The sequence below is a fragment of the Elephas maximus genome, chromosome 1, assembly GCF_024166365.1.
Source record: "Elephas maximus indicus isolate mEleMax1 chromosome 1, mEleMax1 primary haplotype, whole genome shotgun sequence".
Classification (NCBI taxonomy): domain Eukaryota; kingdom Metazoa; phylum Chordata; class Mammalia; order Proboscidea; family Elephantidae; genus Elephas; species Elephas maximus.
In genome coordinates, this window is record NC_064819.1 from 83,167,676 (window position 1) to 83,187,037 (window position 19,362).

The 19,362-nt window shown below is 39.7% G+C and overlaps 1 non-coding gene across 1 annotated transcript; it reads left to right on the top strand.

Annotated features, from left to right (window-relative positions):
* Nucleotides 1-3,851: 3,851 nt before the first annotated feature.
* TRNAA-UGC (transfer RNA alanine (anticodon UGC)) lies at nucleotides 3,852-3,923 on the top strand. The gene has a single exon. It is a non-coding gene; the product is annotated as a tRNA-Ala (tRNA).
* The last annotated feature ends 15,439 nt before the right edge of the window (nucleotides 3,924-19,362 follow it).

Below are 19,362 nucleotides of genomic sequence, written 5' to 3' on the forward strand. Positions count from 1 at the left end.
ATTCTTCTACTTTCATATTAGGAAGGCTTCTCATTCCCTGACAGTCTTCCTGACCTTGCCCAGAGTGCAAGCCACTCGCTTGCCTGAAAAGACTCGGGATCTATAGCCATCCTCTGGTTTTTAGGCCCAGCACCTGCAGAGAAATCTGAAGGCATTAAGATGGGCTCCTCTGCTTTTGTTCCGTCCTTTGGCTCAGAAATCACGAGGCACTAAAGAAGACTGTCCACTCCTCACCCCCGTCCCTTTTTCTGTCTTTCTGTCTCTTTAATAATAGAACAAATGGGAGCCAAGATGAACCACCTGTTAACATGCATGCTTTTGATTCGGGTGGCTTAAGTGATTCCGTTGATATCCGGTTCTTCCTTTCTTCCCTTTCCGAAAGTCTTCCTTCCTTTGCCACAGTACCTTTAGGGGATGTAGAGGCTCACAGCCCATGAATGGAAGAGCATTCAAGGCAGTTCACCGGGTTATGCTTTTACTTTCTATGTGTGCAGGAATGGAATGGAAAATATTAGGAGAACTAAATCTGTATTCCTTCAAGGGAAAAAAAAAAAAGATTGCTGTGGAGTTGATTCCAACTGATAGTGACACTATAGGACACGATAGAATTGCCCATACTGTTTCCTAGAATATGCCAGTGGCCTTTTGTTTAATAGCCCAATACATAACTACCGCAGGGCTCCATTCCTTAATTAATACTGTTAATAGTGTTGGATCAGAGAAAAACCGCGGAAGTGACTGGGATCGAACCTGGCGCTTCATACCTGGAAGGAATGCCCTCTCCCACTGAGCTATGTTCCACACTCAGGGTCAGCTACCAGAAATTTAGCTTCACTTAGTTGTATTACAATCCTAAGGTCTTGGAATGCAATTGTCATATTAAAAAAGGATGACAATAATTACGCATAGGTAAACAAAACGGCCAAAACCTGGAATCAAACCAGGGACCTTCAGATCTTCAGTGTAGTGCTCTCCTAACTGAGGTATATTGCCTGCTAGACACATGACCTTAGTTATACCTCAAAGTACTGTGTAGAAGACTAGTGTACTTTTAAATACAAATTTCAGTCAATATTATCTATTCACACACCCAAAATTACATGAGGTCTGTTGCCACCCATGACTGAACAAAGTGATCCAATTTTTGGAGACTTTGGATGGGTTGGTAGAAGAAGATCAGAAGGAATAGAAAATAAAACAGGAAGAAGCTTCTCTCCTTGGTAACTTCAGGCTCTCCTATGCTTTAAATACGGCTTAAAAAACTAAGGAAATTCCAAAAGAAATGATCAAGCCTTTTCTTTGTCTCCTCTTTCATTCCAGTCCTTCTTTTTCTGTCTTCCTCTTTGTTGACACTGGAATGGGGAACAGAGGATTAATGAGCACATTAATGTGCTGGCGAGCTTCTGGCTTCTGAGTAGAAAGGGGAAACATTTAAAAGCAGTTCATGAAATAATGTGTTTATTTCCATATGAATACGCCAAATGTGTTTTCAAAGGGAGAAAAGAATGGAAATATGGAAATTGTAAAAAGCAGATGAGTGTGTATGATTCTGAACCCTCTCAAGGAATGGACACACTCCCATTGAGCCACACCTCTCTCACGACTGAAAGAGCATGAAGATCCTCCTTGAAATATTAGCTGTATTTCTATATCTTCGCAGATCTGATAGTTGGCCAGGGAGGAACTCCACTGTTTCAAATCCACTGTACCTCCCAAGCTGGTTCCATCAGAACAAGCAAGACTAGAAGGAAAAAGAGAAAGTGGAAAGATCATGCTCACTTGAGCTCCAGTTTGTAGGATCAAATATATGTATATATATAGAAGGACTGAAAGAAAAGTAAATACATCCTTGGACAATCTGTCAATGATCTTTGTTGACAGATCCCTTTGTGTTCTTAGTTGGAACTGTGTCAATTAAAAGACAGAAGGCTGAGCACATACCCATTGATTCTCTCTATCCCTTCCCCCTCTGATTCACTGTCTCCTTCTCTGCTGGCAGTAATATTTAGGATCAATCACCCTACGGCTTGGCAGGTGATTTCCCAAATTCATTTGAGCAAGGAAATAGGGAATGAAATTTCTCTAGGAAAGCTTTCCAAACAGAAAGCTGAGGAAATTATTAGCCACAATGAAAGTAAATGTGTGACAGACATAGCTCACTTAGGAGAGTCCTAAGGGTCTAAAAGTCTCAGATCCATTCCCAGGATTATACAGGTCCTCAATTTCTGTCAAAATGATGTAACCCTCCTGTGCCAAGTCACCAGACAGTGAATACCTTCCAGCACTCACTTTCTCTAAGACTAAGACAATTGGAACTACTTGCTTCTGACCTTCTTTGCCTTCACTGGTGTTAAAAACTATAAGACTAAAGAGCTGAACTATTTATTGAGTGAGTGAAAGAGGAAAGGAGAGGCATTTGCAAACGGGCAATGAGTTCTAGAGAAATTGCTGGGCCTATTGCAAAGCTGTTTTTTGCTTATATGTCCTTCACAATCTTGTGGTAAAAAAAGAATGTACAGTTGATACAGTAGTGCAGAAGAATAAGTCACATGGAACACACAAAATCCTAGAGATACAGGTTTTGGGAAAAAAAAATTTTAGGTTAGGCATGTACCATATGATGCTTCAAAGTGAGCAAACATCCTTGGGAAAACAAGAAGGGGCATTCTAGAGGGATTACTGAGGTTGGTTGACAGATGGATGTTTAATGATAAAGTGCCCAGAAGTTTTGAAGTATTGTGCAGGCTTCTGGGGAATTGTTTAATTTCAACAGCAGTAAATACTTAAATTCAGTATTGTAAGTCTTTAAATAAAGACCTGCCTGCAATATGCTCCTCAATACCACATGAAAGATCTTGGATCAATAGGCTTTGGACTCACTGTACAGATCATCCGCCATACATGCTAAGCTGAAAACATCCCAGTGAAAGAAAAGTCCTTGCTTAAGTTCTTCCCTCGCCAGTCCAACCCCATCTGCTGAGTATCACTGAGGACCTCCTCGTATTTTCAGATTCACCAATGGCATATTTTGATGACTTCCAGGGCTCTTTGACTTTTTCCTTTCAAACATCTGTATCTGAAGGAAACTTTACATTTATGTCACTGGGTTGTCAGAGGGAAAGGAGTTTGACAGGTTTGCTTTGTTGTTGCTATGCAGTTCCTGACTGTGCATTTGACCTGTAGATTCTACCAGTCTAGAAAAAAGTCACTTCATGCAAAGCTGATGGAGTTTTGAAGTTTCCCCACCTTTCAAATCATTTGTGGACATGATCCTCAAGCGAGGGATAGAGATGGAGTGTGGAAGCAGATCTAAGGACCAGCTCAGAAGGTGTGAAGTGACAGGAGCAATGAGAGTCAGCTGGAAAGGATGGTGGCAGGGCACTGACCCAAGTAGAAGTGAAATTCAATTAACCATTTCCACTAACGTCTGCGGCTGCCAGTGATCTAAGGAGCTACCCATTTGGAGTCATTATCAGTGTGATAGATATTAAAGAGATGTGATTTTTGTGGGACTTTCCTGGTGGAGGCAAGTAACTTTCATTTAAAGAGTCTGCTGGCAAGTATACCTTGGAGAGGACTACCGGAATGGAAAGATCCTAGGACCAGAAAAGGTTATTCAAACAACAAACCAGTTAACCTTCTCCATCTATCACCACTAGACAGTATCCACACTACTAATTCCAGAAAGTGTGGAATTTAACCCTGTCGTTTTATTTATTTAATTTAGTGGGTTGGTCTTATTCTAGGCAACGTTTTGTTTTGTTTTGGGTGGATGCGAAGAAGGAACCACACAGAAAAATATCACTATGCTATTACGAAAGAAAAGTCATCATCAAGCTAGTCAGTCTTCAGGGGGTGTAGCTCAGTGGTAGAGCATGTGCTTTGCATGTACAAGGTCCTTGGTTCAATTCCTGGCACCTCCACTTCACCATTTAGCAACCTCAAACTCTAATTTCCTTTATCATGTTTGTTCTGCTCACAGGAAAAGAAAGCCAATGGTCCAAACAGTTGCTTTTAGTGTTCTTCCATTTACAACTTGTTGGGGCTTTACATTTCCCTCGGCAGGATGTCAGCAGAAGGAAGACAAGAAGGGAGAGACAGGGAAGGAACCAGCCCTTGCCTCAAAGCAAGAAGACTTTGACCACAACATGTAATCAATTAATATTCGGTTTTAGTTAGCATATCATGGATAATCAAGGTAGAAGAGCAAGGACAGAGAGAAAGGAGAAAAGGAAATGGCCCTCCGAAAACCCCTTAATGCTTTTAATCATTGAAAGTCAGACTAGAGGAAAGTTTCCAGCTGATTTTCTTTTTTTAGTGGCACAGTGGTTAAGAGTTCGTCTGCTAACCAAAAGGTGGACAGTTCCAGTCCTTCAGCCTCTCCTTCGAAACCCTATGGGGCAGTTCTCTCTGCCCAATATGGACTTTAGGAGTCAGAATTGACTCAATCCCAATGGGTTAAAATGGCCCTCTATTGCAATCTTTAACAGAGCTGTCAATGGGGGATGAGTGATTAGAGGACATTGGACAACCCAAACAACAGCTCTCAAGAAACACAGAGATATTCAACATGAACATTGCAACTATAATCCAAATTCTAGCGACTGACAGTATCACTGGCCACAATAGTTCAATTTGGGAGTAGATTAGCTTTAAGGTCTTAAAAGTTTCTTGTGCCACTCCTGGTTTTAGCAGAGCAGTTATTCTCGTTCATCATAAAATGACTTTCATTGGAGGATTTCAAACACCATGTTGTAGAAAATATCCCAAACTGCACACACACCTAGCTGAATTAAAATGATGTATGAGCATTGGCCAGTACCCTATTAAAATTCCTTCCCTTCTACATTTCTTATATTTGGCTACAGAATCCCACTTTCTTGTCTTTAGAACTTTAAATAAAGTCACATAATGTATTCATTTCACACGAAACCAAAGATTTCTGAGGGAGATGCATCCAAAGGACTATGTAGAGGGGTGAGGAGAAAGAGAGCAGAGAAGGGTAAAAATAGATAGATGCATCTCAGTTGCTTGTGTTTCCTATAACAAACACTCTCAATTGGAAGCCATTTCAAGAAGCTTCTACTTCTTGCCAAACCAGAAGTAAGGCACTAAGAAGGGGTTCCAACCTTCAATATCTGACCTGGAATCAGAGGCCTTATCCTTTGGGCCACAGGACTGATACACTAAAAAGTAGTCCAAATCTGAAAGGAAAGTGTTGCTCGGGAGCATGTGGTTTCTGTTTTCAAATGCTTAACTTTGAAATTGAAAGATTTTTAACGACTTTCAAAAAGGAATCAAGTAGCAGCTGAAACCACTGAAAACAATTACATAGCATTAATAAACTTTGCAATGATCAGGAGTGATGTATTTCTTCCAGGGTGCTCTTCTCTAAGTCACTGATAATAATGATACTTTGGGTGGAGAAATACAAGCCGAAAAGTAAACTCTTCCATAAAGGGGTGCAGATGACAGCATGAGGAGAGGGAGCTCCAAAGGTTAGTATGTTCAGGCCTCTCCTGCCTCAAAGATAAGGTGGCAATGCCCCAAGGAGAATGGTCTGGAAGCTCAAACAAGAGCTTCCCCTGTCAGAAATGCCTATTTTTAAAGCCAGGAAAAAATTGTATTTTAATCCATTTGTAACATGGATTTTAACAACTTGATCCTCTATCAACAAGTACAAGAATCACCTGACACGGAGATAGAACTAAACAGTGGGTCCCTTACCTCCCTTGGTGAGAGGTTTAGAGGTCTGATGTGCAATTGGGTGACTTCCAAGCTACTTCAAGTGGGAGAAGAGAGCCAAAATAGCTGGGAGGGGTCCTTCTCTCATTGAAATGCTAACCTCTGAGGTACTTTGCTTAAAAGTCATCCCTGAATTGTCTTGGTATTGATCTACAAAGGAATCCAAGGCACTTATGTGTGACCCACCCCCAACTATACCTTATAAGGCCATAGACTAGGAGAAAAGAGAAATCCACAAATAACTAAAGTACAGCAATTACAAATTCTCTCAGTTTTCACATAGCCTCGGTTTCTTGGAAGTACTGAGATTTTTTTTTAGAAGTAAACAGTACTCTTTTCCCAGAGGAAATACTCTGTCTTTCCTCCCCAGAGAGGTTAGTCATTCCTTCACAACAAAACTTCCCCATTTGTTCCCAGATTCCCTGTACATTATTTTCCCCAGGTTTAGGTCAAGACTAATGAACTGTCTTGGGCCATACTCTGGAAGGTATGTAATAAAAAAAAAATGTACATTAATTCCTCAAGATAATTACCCTTTTTTCTTTGAATGTGGCAGCAAACAGTGCATAAAGACATGAACAAGGAAGAGGAAGGAGGGAAAGAAACTGAGAAGGAGTGGCTCACATTGGTAGGCAAGGTGCATCATCAAGAAGGGCAAGTACAGAAATGTAGAATATTAAACCCAGGCTTCTTTGCATCTGCATCGTTATTGTACATTCTCGTAGGTCTTTGAATTCTCTCCACCTCTTTTCTCCTGTTTCCCAAAGCTGCAAGAAAGAGGTACAAGGCAATGCAGAGGGATAAGAAGAAGAGTAGCATTCATGTTGCTTTCAGAAAAATAGGTGCAGGTGGGGAACTAAGAGCAAAGGGATAAAATCACAACATTTGGCAAGTAATGAAGTCCTCCTTGTCTAGCCGTATGATCATGAACTGGCAGTGATTTGTTTAGGGGTCACCACTCTGGTTATTAAAATCTAAAGAGATACAAGGCAAAGACAGAAGGAAGAGCAATGATCCGATGAATGGCAGCACCTCTTTCAAACAAAATATTCTTTCCAACAAAGAGAATTCAAAGAAAACTATCTGAACACTTGAAATAAGAAACCAATTGGCCACATATAACCAAAAAACAAACCTGCTACCATCGAGTCAATTCTGACTCATAGAGAACATGTAGCACAGAGAAGGCCACCACAGGATTACGAAAGAGCAGCTAGTGCATTGCAACTGCCATATAAAAGCCTAAAGGAGGTAGTCAGAAATACCATATACATAGGCCTGGGTAGCTCAGTTGGTAGAGTAGGAGACTTTTAATTTGAGGGTTCAGGGTTCAAGTCCCTGTTCACGCAATCTTTATTCTACTCTCAATTATTTCTCTTACATAAAAGCCCTTCATTTTACCCTAGTTACCTATTCTGGAAGCTTTGCTTCTTCACTCCTCTCTTCCTGCTCTTAGCTCTGAAGAAAACCAGAACAGAAAAAGAAATGGTAGCCATTCCTAACTATGTGTTTAAGCCTTTAATTCAAATCTGTAGATAAACATCAGCTTGAGAACAGAAGAACAAGATGTTGCCCAGCTACAACCAATAACTTCCCTAACAGGGAACACGACAGAGAATCCTTGAAGAAGTAGGAGAGAAGTGGGATGCAGACCTCAAATTCTCCTAAAAAGACCAGACTTAATAGTCCGGCTGACACTAGAAGGACCCCACAGATCATGGTCTGCAGACCTGTTAGCCCAGCACAGGAACCATTCCCAAAGCCAACTCTTCAGACAGGGATTGGACTGGAGTATAAGATAGAAAATGGTACTGGTGAGGAGTGAGCTTCCTGGATCAAGTAGACACATGAGACTATATGAGCAGCTCCTGTCTGAAGGGGAGATAAGAAGGCAGAGGGGGACAGAAGCTGACAGAATGGGCATGGAAATACAGGGGAGAAAGAAGGAGTGTGCTGTCTCATTAAGGGGAAGAAAAACTAGGAGTATATGAAAAAAAAAAAACCCGGTGCCGAGTTGATTCCAACTCATAGCAACCCTACAGGACAGGGTAGAACTGCCCCATAGAGTTTCCAAGGAACACCTGGCGGATTTGAACTGCTTACCCTTTGGTGTAGCAGCTGTAGCACTTACCACTATGCCACCAGGGTTTCCAGAGTATATAGCATGGTGTATACAAGTTTTTATGAGAGACTGACTTGATTTGTAAACCTTCACTTAAAGCAAATTAAAAATGTTTTAAAAAAATTGTAGGAAAGTCAAAACAAGTGCCTATGGTTCTTATTTAGGCTTCTTTTAGTGCAAGAAAAGGCTAGAAGCCTTTTCAATGATTTAAAAGCTGTACAGGCAGCATGTAAATGTGATTGTGGTGAAGAATTTGGTGGAGTAGGATTGACTCAGTCATTTCAAAGTGAGAGCAAATTTACCCAACATAAAAGGGCAAAAGGAGTTCTCCTGAAGTCAGAGGTGTATAACCTGGGGACTGCCTGTATAAGTTGTCTACAAGGAACTCATTTCATATATGTAACTATATACCAAAACCAAACCCGCTGCCATCAAGTCAATTCCGATTGATAGCGAACCTATAGGACAGAGTAGAACTACCCCATAGAGTTTCCAAGGAGTGCCTGGCAGATTTGAACTGCTGACCTCTTGGTTAGCAGCCGAAGCACTTAGTCACTACACAACCAGGGTTTCCCCATGTAACTATATAGTTAGGTAGAAATTAAAGAGAATTTTTAAAAAGATATATCATACAAACAATCAAGAGAAAACACAAGTGGCTATATTTATATTAAATAATGAAAACTTCAGAACAAAAAATTAACAGGGAAAGGGATAGCTTAATGATGAAAGGATCAATCCACAAAAGGAATAGGAAGTCGTTATTTTTTACTGCTGTCATATTCCACTGAATTAATACTGTCTTTGATGTTGCCAGTTGCCTATGTAATGAATAGCTGCTTCCTCTGTTCCTTCACAGTCAATCTGATCACTTGGTAAACAGTGCTGAAAAGAACATGGGTGTGCATATGTCTGTTCGTGTACATGCTCTTATTTCTCTAGGATATATTCCAAGGAGTGTGACTGTTGGATCATATGGTAGTTCTATTTCTAGCTTTTTGAAGAAGCACCAAATTTATTTCCAAAGTGGTTGTACCATTTAGGTTCCCATCAGCAGTGTATAAGTGTTCCAGCCTCTCCACAACCTCTCCAACATTTATTATTTTGTGTTTTCTGGATTAATGCCAGCCTTGTTGGAGTGAGATGGAAGCTCATTGTGGTTTTGATTTGCATTTCTCTAATGGCTAATGATCTTGAGCATTTCCCCATGTATCTCTTAGCTCCCTGAATGTCTTCTTTAGTGAAGTGCCTGTTCATATCCTTTGCACATTTTTTGATTTGGTTACTTGTCTTTTTGTTGTTGAGTTTTTGCAGTATCGTATAGATTTTAGAGATGAGGCGCTGATCAGAAATGTCATAGCTAAGAACTTTTTCCCAGTCTGTAGGTAATCTTTTTACTCTTTTGGTGAAGTCTTGGGTTGAGCTTTGGTGTTTGATTTTCGGGAACTCCCAGTTATCTAGTTTCTCTTCTGCTGTTTTTGCATTGTTAGTAATGATTTGTATACTGCTTATGCCATGTATTAGGGCTTCTAGCATTGTCCCTATTTTTTCTTCCAAGATCTTTATCGTTTCAGATTTTCTATTTAAGTCTCTGATCCATCTTGAGTTCATTTTTGTGGATGGTGTGGGGTATGCATCGTGTTTCATTTTTTTGCAGATGGATATCCAGTTATGCCAGCACCGTTTGTTAAGGAAACTGTCTTTTCCCCATTTAACTGACTTTGAGCCTTTGTCAAATGTCAGCTGCTCTTATGTGGATGGATTTATGTCTGGGCTCTCAGTTCCGTTCCATCGGTCTATGTATCTGTTGTTGTAGCATTACCAGGCTGTTTTGCCTACTGTGGTGGTGTAATAGGTTCTAAAATCAGGTAGTTCGAGGCCTCCCACTTTGTTCTTCTTTTTCAGTAACGTGTTACTTATCTGGAGCCTCTTTCCCTTCCATATGAAGTTGGTGATTTGTTTCTCCATCCCATTAAAAAATGCTGTTGGAATTGGGATCAGAATTGCATCGCATTTATACATCACTTTTGTCAGTATAGACATTTTTACAATGTTCAGTCTTCCTATCCATGAGCAGCCTATGTTTTTCCACTTATGTAGGTCTCTTTTGATTTCTTGCAGTAGTGTCTTCTAGTTTTCTTTCTATAGGTCTTTTACATTTTTGGTTAGATTTATTCTTAAGTATTTTATCTTCTTGGGTGCTACTGTAAATGGTACCCATTTGGTGATTTCCTCTTCAATGTTCTTTTTGTTGGTGCAGAGAAATCCAACTGATTTTTGTATGTTTATCTTGTATCCTAATACTCTGCTGAACTCTTCTATTAGTCTCAGTAGTTTTCTTGAGGATTCTTTAGGGTTTTCTGTGTATAAGACCATGTCATCTGCAAATAGAGATACTTTCACTACTTCCTTACCTATCTGGATTCCCTTTATTTCGTTATCTAGCCTAATTGCTCTGGCTGGGACCTCCAGCACAATGTTGAATAAGAGTGTTGATAAAGGGCATCATTGTCTGTTTCCTGATCCAAAGGGGAATGCTTTCAGACTCTCTCCATTTAGGATGATGTTGGCTGTTGGCTTTGTAGAAATAAATGCCCTTTATAATGTTCAGGAATTTTCCCTCTATTCCTGTTTTGCTGAGAGTTTTTATCATGAACCCATGTTGGACTTTGTCAAATACTTTTTCCTCATCAATTGATAAGTTCATGTGGTTCTTGTCTTTTGTTTTATTTATACGATGGATCCCATTAATTGTTTTTCTAATGTTGAACCATCACTGCATACCTGGTATGAATCCCCCTTGGTCATGGTGAATTATTTTTTTGATATGTTGTTGAATCTATTGCCTAGAATTTTGTTGAGGATTTTTGCATCTAAGTTCATGAGGGATATAGGTCTGTAATTTGTGTGTGTGTGTGTGTGTGTGTGTGTGGTGTTTTTACCTGGTTTTGGTATCAGGGGTATGCTGGCTTCCTAGAATGAGTGTGGCAGTATTCCGTCCTTTTCTATGCTCTGAAATACCTTCAGTAGAAGTAGTGTTAACTCTTCTCTGAAAGTTTGGTAGAAACCTGCAGTGATGCCATCAGGGCCAGGGTTTTTTTTTTCCTGAGTGTTTCTTATTTACCTTTTCAATCTGTTCTTTCGTTATGGGTTTGTTTAGTTGTTCTACCTCTGTTTGTGTTAGTTTAGGTAGATAGTGTGTTTCTAGAAATTCATCCATTTTTTCTAGGTTTTCAAATTTGTTGAAGCACAACTTTTCACAGTAATCTCTTATGATTCTTTTAATTTCAGTTGAGTTCTGCTGTGATATTGCCATCTCATTTCTTATTCAGGTTATGTGCTTCCTCTCCTGCTTTTCTTTTCTCAGTTTGGCCGATGGCTTATAAGTTTTGTTAATTTTTTTAAAGAACCAGTTTTGGTCTTGTTAACTCTTTCAATTGTTTTTCTGTTTTCTATTTCATTGAATTCTGCTCTAATTTTTATTGCTTGCTTTCTTCTGGTGCCTGAGGGTTTCTTTTTTTTTTTTTGCTCTCTTTCTATTTGTTCAGGTTGTAGGGACAATTCTTTGATTCTGACCCTTTCTTCTTCTTGCATGTGTGCATTTATTGATGTAAATTTACCTCTGAACTCTGCTTTTGCTGTGTCCCTAAGGTTCTGATAGGAAGTGTTTTCATCCTCATTGGAGTCCATGAATTTCTTTATTTCATCCTTAATGTCTTCTACAACTCAGTGGTTTTTAAGTAGGGTATCGTTCAGTTTCCAAGTGTTTGATTTCTTTTCCCTGCTTTTTCTTTTATTGATTTCTACTTTTACGGCCTTATTGTCAGAGAAAATGCTTTGTAATATTTCGATGTTTTGGATTCTGCCAAGGCTTGCTTTGTGATCTCATATGTGGTCTATTCTAAGGAATGTTGCATGTGCACTGGAAAAGAAAGCATACTTGACTGTTGTTGGGTGGCAAACCTAGTACCATTGAGCCAATTCCAACTCATAGCAACCCTATAGGACAGAGTAGAACTGCTCCATAGAGTTTCCAAGGAGCTTCTGGCAGATTTGAACTGCCAAACCTTTGGTTAGTGGCTGTAGCACTTAACCACTATGCCACCAGGGTTTCTGCAGTTGGGCAGAGTGTTCAGTATATGTCTATGAGGTCAAGTTGGTTGATTGTGGGGTTTAGCTCTCCCATGTCTTTATTGAGCTACTTTCTGGATATTCTGTCCTTCACTGAAAGTGGTATATTGAAGTCTGCTACTATTATTGTACTATTATTATTATTGTGGAGCTGTCTATCTCAATTTTCAATGCTGTTAGAGTTTGTTTTACGTGTCTTGAAGCTCTGTCATTGGGTGCATAAATACGAAATAGGGTTTTATCCTCCTGGTATATTGTCCATTTGATCATTATATGGTGTCCTTCCTTATCCTGGGAAACCCTGGTGGTGTAGTGGTTAAGAGCTAGGGCTGCTATCCAAAGGTTGACAGTTCGAATCCACCAGGAGCTCCTTGGAAACTCTGTGGGGCAGTTCTTCTCTGTTCTATAGGGCCGCTATGGGCTGGAATCAACTCAGCCGTAGTGGGTTTGGTTTGGTTTTCGTTTTCCTTATCCTTTGTGGGGGATTTAACTTTAAAGTCTATTTTGTCAGAAGTTAATATTGGCACTCCTGCTCTTTTTTGACTGTTGTTTGCTTGATATATTTTTTCCATCCTTTGAATTTTTGTTTGTTTGTGTCTCTAAGTTTAAGGTGTGTCTCTTGTAGGCAATATATAGACAGATCATGTTTTTTCATCCATTCTGTCCCTTTTTTTGTCTCTTTGTTGGTGCATTTACTCCATTTACATTCAGCATAATTATGGATAGGTGTGTGTTTAGTGCTGTCATTTTGAGGTCTTTTTTGTGTGTGTTGTTGACATTTTCTTTTTCCCTCTTAATTTTTTGTGCTGAGTAGTTTATCTTTATATATTGTCTTTTCCCCTTATTTGTTGTTGTTGATTTTGATTTTGCTGAGACTTAATTTTTTTCTATGTGTTTTATTTTTATGAGTAGGATTGTTAGTCTCCTTTGGGGTTACCTTAATATTTACCCCTATTTTTCTTAGTTTAACCCTAATTTTTATTGCTTTATGTCATCTTGACTTCCTCTCCATATGAAAGATCTATGACTGCATTTCTTAATCTCTGTGTATTGATTTAATGCTGTCTTCTTCAACATAAATGACATAATTTTTTCCCTGTTTTGTGTTTTTTTTTTTATTTTGATTTATTTTTCTCATTTCCCTATCTGGGTTGACTACTGGACACTCTGTTCTGTGTTCTAGTCTTGGGTCGTTATCTGATATTATTGATTTTCTAACCGGAGATCTCCTTTTGTAGTTCTTGTAGTTTTGGTTTGGATTTTATAAATTCCCTAAACTTCTGTTTATCTAAAAATGTCCTCATTTCTCCTTCATATTTGAGAGACAGTTTTGCTGTCCCTCAAATTTTGATTCTTGGCTGACAATTTTTTTCCTTCAACACTTCATATAAGTTATCCCTTTGACTTTGTGCCTGCGTGGTTTCTGCAGAGCAGTCTGAGCTTATTCTTATTGACTCTCCGTTTTTAGGTGAGTTTTCATTTATCCCTAGCCACTCTTAAAATTCTCTCTTTATCTCTGGTTTTGGCAAGTTTGATTATAATATGCCTTGGCAACTTTCTTTTGAGATCTACCTTACATGGAGTTTGATGAGCATCTTGAATAGATATCTTCTCCTCTTTCATGATATCAGGGCAGTTTTCTGCCAACAAATCAGCTAAACAGGGAAGTAAAATAAATATGTATAAGTAATTTGAATTTCCATGTGGGAAACAAGGTTAGGAAGGCTAGAGAAGCCAGAAGACACCTAGTGTATGTGCTAGAGTGTTGTAGTCTGAAAACAGGCCTTGGTGTGACTGAAAATAAAGACAATAGAGAACTAATAAAAATGTTCATCTGGGTGACAGCTCATCTTTCAGAATTGGCCTCTCTGGAATGAATGAGGAAATTGCACCAACAGAGATCTCCCAATTTCTGTGTACGGATGTGGTAGGAGCAGTGCTGAGAGTAATATCAGATGACCCAGCTGCTTTGAGATTAATCACCACCGCAACTGATGAAATTTGTTAGATTTTGCTTGAAATGCAAAGAGTAAAAAAACCAAATTCTTGTCTGTTTGTTCCACGTATTTCTACACTTAGATGAAATCTACTGAAAATGAACTTTTTCCTAAAGAATTCTATCTGGCTCCTCTACACTTCACATACTGCTCTTAGCTCAAAAGGAGTCTAAAGAGGGGGACTGTGGCCACAGAAAGTCAGAGACTCTGTACAATCAATAATAACTACATACTCAGGCACATTTTCCTCAGTCCTATCCCTGGTAGATCAATGGTTAAGCCTTCAGTCTGCTACCCAAAAGGTCAGTAGTTCAAATCAATTACCCAATCCATTGAAACTTTTGGGGATAGTTCTACTCTTTTTTTTTTTTTTTTATCCTGTAGGATCCCTATGAGTTGGAATTGATTCAAAGGCAACTTTTTTTTTTTTTAAATGTAGGTGTGGACCTGGTGTTGGTGGTTAATAGTTTGGCTGCTAACTGTAAGGACAGCAGTTTAAATCTATCAGTTTTTGGAAGGCCAATGGATAGGGTTGTTATAACTCGGAATTCACTTGACGGTATCATGTCGGTTTTTTTGTTTGTTTGTTTTTGGTTTTTTTGGTTAGTATTTTTTTTTATAGGTGCAGAAGCAAAGTAGGTGAGTCCTTTGCAAGTCAAGTAGGTGACCTCAAAATGGGCTTAGGGGTGGCCTGTGACAGAAGGATAGAAGGTGGATAGTTGCAGCTTTTGGAAAGAAGAGAAAAGGGGATGATGCATTATGAATGGTTTCCAGTCTCTTGGATTCTCACCTCCACTATCATAACCGATCCCCGCTTTCCTATGGACAAACTAGCCTTTTTTCACCTTTGAGCCTTCCTCTACAAGGTCTCTCTATAGGATTTTCTCCAGGTTTAGGGAAAAACACAAAGAAGCCTTTTAGTTCATCTTCTGGACTGCATGGTCAAATTTACATTGATTCATCAAGGTTATTTTTATTCTCAGCTCAACAATTGAAAATGTTTATAAGGAAACTAAGATCATTCAACAAGGATGTGGCAACTGTCCTGAAACAATGTAGACCTTATCTGAGGTCTTTGGGTTAATGTGACTGTTCTCTCTTCTTTTGACCCTTGAGTGTTTAGGATTTGTACTCCATTTCTGTTTTGTAGCTTCTTCAAAGATGGGACTCCCCCAGCCACACCCAGACACTGAGTTCACTCAGGTCAGGTAGACAAAGAAATTGCTATGCACTTCGATGGCTTATTTCTGCTCCATATCCATGACCATGAATGAGAGGTAGGCAAGACGGGGTTGTGAGTCTTTGCATCTCCAGCTCAAATCTGGGTTGAACATCTACTTCTCAACATCTTAGAGCATGCCAGAAGACAAAATAGGATGAGAAAGTGCCTCTCCTCTTTGGCAGGAATGAATTCTTCTTCACCTAACATTATTTCAGAATTTTCTGTTGTCCATCCCAAAGAAGGAACAATGGTACTTCCCAAGCGTTGGAACAGGTTTCGCTTCTTTCAAATTCTCTGTCTTCTTGACACTCGATGTTTCCCCAAATCGTCTTAACAGTCTGCTTAGTCTTTGGGATGTGCAGCTGGTGGCCCATGTACCAGTGAGTAATGAGAGTGCTTGGAGAGAATGCATGAATAAGAATGACACCAAATAACTTTATGAGAGCACCAATGTCCCGACAAGTCAGTAAAGATTGAAACACCAAGGACAAAATGAGTCAGATTAAGAAAGAAGCAACTTTCTGAGACTAAGACAATGAATGACTAGGCTTTGACAGGAAAGAAGGATGGAGGTACTAGGGATCGGACCCAGGACCTCTTGCATGCTAAGCACGCGCTCTTCCACTGAGGTATACCCCGGGTAAAAACAATATTTCAGAGGAATCAGCATGACTATTGGCCTAATGTTAGAGGACTGTTGTTAAGATAAAATTACCTCATGGTCAGCTTTCCTGTTTCCAAACTCCCTACACTGCACCCTCTCAGACACCGATACACCAAGAGAAGCATGTCTTAGTGCTAGAAAGAAAGATATTGTTCCTGGTCGGTTGTCTTCCGCCAGACTGCGCGGAACCTGCTTCCATTCTTCCCATCGCCTGGCTGAGTCCCAGGATATAACATTCTTTTGTAACTTGTCTGAATGTAACTTTCTGTATCCTTTTGAGTCTTGGAAACATATTAATATTTCACACAGGCAAATAAATAAATAAAACTAAGTCCAGTGTGTGTGTGAGAATGCTCTAAATATGAATGCAAGTGGAACACATCTAAAATATTTCAAAGGAATTACATGTCCATATATGAGAAAAAAGAGAGAACTGATTCAAGAAAATGTTTTACACAATGTTTCATCCTCATTGTAAGAAAAAAAAAACTCAAATATTAAACTCTACCTAGCTGAGTTTTGTTTTTAATAGTGCTATGTATGGGTGTAGCAATTCTGATATTACTTCGTGTAAGTTTTAGGCTTCAGTAAATGAGTACACATATTGAGGTTCTCGTAAACCAGGGCTCTCACTGTGGGAGATAGAAGGAAAACACGAAACTGGAATGGGGGAAGGTAAGAAATTCCGTTGTTGTTCTGGATGGGTGTTCCTGTTCCCATCAAGGTTGATTTTGACTCATGGAGACCCCACGTGTAAACAGAGGAGAACTGCTGCTCAGTAGGGTTTCCTAGGCTTCAGTCTTTATGGGGAAACCTGGTGGTACACTGGTTAAGCGCTCAGCTGCCAGCTGAAAAGATCTGCGGCTGGACCCCACCACTGCGCTCTGCGGGTGAAAGACTTGGCAGTCTACTTCTGCAAAGGTTACAGCTCTGAATAGACTCCAAGGTAGTGGGAGCGGTTTCTTGGATTTCACCTTTAATGGAACCAAAGGGGCATAATTGCGCTAGAGTGCTAACCTAGATTGTTAGTTCCAGCGGTAGTAAAGGCCTGGTCTTCTGCTAATGTTAAGATTTCAGCCAACACATGGGGTCACCTTGAGTCGGTAACATCTCCATAAAAAAAACAAAACCAAACCTAGTGCCGTCAAGTCCATTCCGACTCATAGCGACATCTTGATAGCGAGCAACGATTCATAAGGAAGCCGATGTGCACGATTTTTCTTCCACGGTGCCGCTGAGTGAATTCCAACTGGCCACCTTTCCATTACCAATAGGTACCGAGCCCAAACCTTCCGCGCTCTGCGGAAACCTTCCTCGTACAGTGTACTGAATCTTTTTCTACACAACTTTCTCACATTTCTTGTGATTAAAAACTTTCCTCATCCCCACCACCACACATAATACGTAATATCAAAGCAGAAATGGATATTAAGTGCAAAAGCATGTAGCATAATGGAATTTATTCCAACAGTTCCTAGGTTTTCTCACTGAATTTCAGTTCCTGTTTTTTTTAATTTTAAATAAAATACACAAAACTTCTCTTAGCACTTCGTGTAAGACCTCAAAACCAAACCATACTCTTTGCTGTCGAGTCCGTTCCGACTCATAAAGATCCAAGGAACAAGTAAATAAGGGAGGGGATGATAAAAATATGTATGCATACACCTTGATTGCATTTGCCAAAATAAGTAAAAAGTGTCAAAACCTACCATTTGCTGTCGAGTCCGTTCCGATTCATAACGATTTGAAAGATTTACTCGGTAGGGTTTGCAGGCCTGGCACAGCGGTTAAATCTATCGACCACTAACTGTAAAGCTCTGCGGCCTGAAACTGATACTGGCTTCCGCAGGAGGAAAAATGCGAAACTCTGCTTCTGTAAAGGTTGACAGTATTGGAAACCCTAGGGGGTAGCTGTGAGTCGGACTCCACAGCAGTGAGTTTGCTTCTGTTGTTTTAATTTTTCCGGAAGCGCTGCCACCTTAATCACTGAGCCACCAGGGCTCCTAAACATAGATACAGACTTAAAACAAACAAAAACCACATAGTTCTGTGTTGTATAGATGTACTACTCAGTTCCATTAGAATCCTAAGCCTTGTAATGCACCTGTTTTATAAGAAAGTAATTATGCAAAACTAACTAAAGCCGCTGAAATCCAGGATCTTTAGATCTTCCAGTCCAATGGTCTGTCAATTCAGCACTTTCCTCTACCTGTAAAGGCTTTTTCAGTCATTCCTAAAAATATTATCAAGGCTCTTGTGTTTTCAAATACTGTCTTAACTTATTCCTTATTATCCACTCAGCCAAAATTATATGGATTCAGTTGCTATCCATGTCTGAAAATGGGATCCAATTTCAAGAGATGGTGAATGATTGGTAGAGTAGGAGAAGGGCAAGACATGGGAGGAATAGGTAAAACAGGAAGAAGCTTTGCTTCCTGGCAAACACAGGTGGTTCCATACTCCAAACACTGCTCATCAACCTAAAGAAATTTCCATTGAAATGATCCAGCCTGTTCTTTCTCCCTTCTTTCAATCTTTCTTTTTCTGTCTTGCTCTTCAATGACACTGGAAAGGGTAACAAGTCATTACTGAGCACACTGAAAACTTGGCATCAGGATTGGAGGAAGACTACTTAACAACCTGAGATATGCAGATGAAACAACCTTGCTAGCTGAAAGCCAAGGGATTTTAAAGTACTTACTGATGAAGATCAAAGACTATAGCCTTCAGTATGAATTACCTCTCTATGTAAAGAAAACAAAAAATCCTCAAAATTGAACCAATAAGCAAAATCATGATAAATGGAGAAACTATTGAAGTTGTCAAGGACTTCATTTTACCTGGACCCACAATCAACACTGATGGAAGCAGCAATCAAGAAATCAAATGATGGATTGCACTGGGCAAAACTGCTACAAAGAAATTCTTTAAAGTGTTACAAAGCAAAAATGTCACCTTGAAGACCAAGGTGCACCTGACCCAAGCAGAGGTGTTTTCAGTCGCCTCCTATGCATACAAAAGCTGGACAATGAATAAGGAAGATCGAAGAAGAATTGAGGACTTTGATTATGGTGTTGGCCAAGAATATTCACTATACCATGGACTGCCAGAAGAAAGAACAAATCTGTCTTGGAAAAACTACAGCCAGAATGCTCCTTAGAAGGAAGGATGACTAGATTCGGTCTCACATGCTTTAGACGTGTTATCAGGAGGGACCAGTTCCTGGAGAAGGACATCAGTCTTGGTAAAATAGAGGGTCATTAAAAAAGAGGAAGACCCTCAATGGGATGGATTGACACAGTGGCTACAATAGTGGGTTCAAGCATAACACTGATTGCGAGGATGGCACAGGACCAGGCAGTGTTTCATTTTGTTTTGTATAGGGTCACTATGAGTCAAAATCAACTTGACAGCACCAAATAATAACAGTACATGATCTTGGTACTTCAAAAAACTATTTTCCCATTTTCTTTTTACAACC